Genomic DNA, 2610 nt, shown 5'->3' with positions numbered 1-2610 from the left:
ACGTGACGAGTGAAGATCGTAGCGCTGAGCAAATAAGCGCGGAATGAGCATTGTGAGCGGAAGATAACAACAACAACAACAACAACAACAAAAATAACAAAAACAAGAATCTCCACCACCAAAGTCATCGCCCGAGAAAATAAATCGTGGCCAGTGGAAGAATAACGGAGACTTGTAGCTACGCCAGAGTCAGGCTGGGAATGTCTAAATGGCGGCCTCCAACGACTGCCCGCATGCAGAACGCACCACTGTGGCTAGGAGATGTTGACTACCTCGCCTGGTATACAGGAGGTCGTGGGTTTAATCCCGCAGCAAAACAACATCAACAATAGCAACATCAACAACGTCAACAATAGCAACATCAACAATAGCAACATCAACAATAGCAACATCAACAATAGCAACAATAACTCGAGTAGGTGCCCCACCGTGACTAAATTAAACTCCAGCAGCGATGCATGGCGAGGGGGATATCCTGGATGTGGTGTGCCGGGTACGCAAATAATAATGAATGACAATTAATCATGAAGCTTCCCAGCTTCTATGTATTGAACAGGCACAGACAAGAAACTGGCGTTGTTGAAATGCTGGGTTCGAGCCCTGGGTCTGTGCCTCTCTCTCTCAGGTTCATAATGGCCGTGTCAGAGATACCGGGTGAGTACTGTAGGAGATCATAGGTCGGACATGCACGAGTTTTAAGAGGTCCCATCGGGCGATGTAGATGTACAACATCTGTGCGAATCCAGGCGGTAAGGCGGTAGGGGGGGGGGGGGGGTGGCGGTATTTGGCCATACTTCACCACTCTGGTCAGTGTATGTTGGCGAAAGCAGAGACGTTGAACTTCTTTCGCACTTTACGTCACCAACCGTGGCAATCGGAGGTTCTCGACAAAGCGAGTTCCACCACCCAGTGTCGTCTCGCAATCTCCGCCCTCTCCTCTCGGTCCTAATTGACGCCGAGTCTATCATTGAAAAAGTCACTCACGTGTGAGTGTGAATGCCATTCTGACATCGTAAATGCTGTCACTATTATTGTTGCTGTGGTTTTATATAAATCTGTGATTGTGGAGTGCTTTGGTGATGTCTGTCTTCCAGCTCTACGGGTTTATTCAGGAAATACATTCCTGGTTCTATTGGAACCGGTTCCCTATCTCTTAACATTGCCCCATAGACTTTCTATGGGAACCGGTTCCCTATCTCTTAACATTTCCCCATAAACTTTCTATGGGAACCGGTTCTCTAACTCGTAACATTGTCCCATAGACTTTCTATGGGAACCGGTTCCCTATCTCTTAACATTTCCCCATAGACTTTCTATTGGAACCGGTTCCGTAACTCTTAACATTGTCCCATAGACTTTCTTTGGGAACCGGTTCCCTATCTCTTAACATTGCCCCATTGAATTTCTATTGGAACCGGTTCCCTATCTCTTAACATTGCCCCATAGACTTTCTATGGGAACCGGTTCCCTATCTCTTAACATTTGCCCATAGATTTCTATCGGAACCGGTTCCCTTTATATTAACATTGCCACAGACTTTCTATATTTGGAGTTTGCGTGTCTCTCTCCCCGTGTTGCTGTGGACTTTTCTCCGGGTCCTCCGGTTTTTCCCTCCACATTTAAAATCAACAGCACGCTATAAATGTCCACGCGATGAAAAGCCACCACTTTGTCAAGCTATCATTTGTGATGGCCAGGTAGCTTCTGAACTAACAGCTACCACATATCTCAATGGGGCCCTTACCTGGTATCATCTAAAAGAATTGCGAAGCTTTCGTTTCTATCGTTTCGTCTCGATTGCAAATGAGGTCCTCGTGCTCACTAAAGTGACGTCACAGACAACGCCACGTGGCGCAGCTGTCGGCCGGAAGTGAGCGGGGTGGTGTCGTGTGTGTTACGTCATTGCCGTGTGCGTCACATCTTGTGACATCACCTATTTATGACGTCATATACGGTGACGTCACGTGATGCGATTTCGCTTTTCCCCGGTAATATTTCCAAATATCGCAACCGCAACAACTTAAATTCGATCCGTCCCAAATGATGAATTTTACGATTAGCCGAAACATCGGAGACCCCTTTCTTCTTAAAGACAAAGATCTGCCTCCTCCACAGCCTTTAAAAAAACTGTTGGGGGCAGTTGCTGCTACAGCTATCACTTTACGAAAAGGAGGTTCACATCTCATCGGATTCCTCAGGTATCAATAAGTATTGGTGATTCTGAGATGCCCTATTAGCACGCCCAACGTAGGGCCGACGTTGAGGCGTGTGGTTGGAACCGTTGGGTCAAAGGTGGCCCAACTTTCCACGTCTACGTGCTGTTCATGTGCACACACACACGTATTAAGGTACATCTTGGGGAGGCTTTCATCCAGCAGTGGATTAACCATGGCTCACGATGATGATGACAAAGCTACAGCGGTCAGCTGTGTGTAACACACACACACACACGTACAATGGGAATCCGTGTAGCCTCAACAGACTGCTGGGGCAAGTGCTGTTAGCAAGTCGCAGCGCCTATGAAGGCCGGCACGGCACACGGAGGGGGCGGGTGGCCAGCTCCACGCCCGGCCGCCTTTGTCTTCCCAGCGCTAATATGTGTGCGTGCAT

Source organism: Lampetra planeri, chromosome 64, assembly GCF_965212315.1.
Source record: "Lampetra planeri chromosome 64, kcLamPlan1.2.h2, whole genome shotgun sequence".
Lineage (NCBI taxonomy): Eukaryota > Metazoa > Chordata > Hyperoartia > Petromyzontiformes > Petromyzontidae > Lampetra > Lampetra planeri.
The sequence above is the reverse complement of the archived record's forward strand: the minus strand, read 5'-3'. Positions refer to the sequence as shown.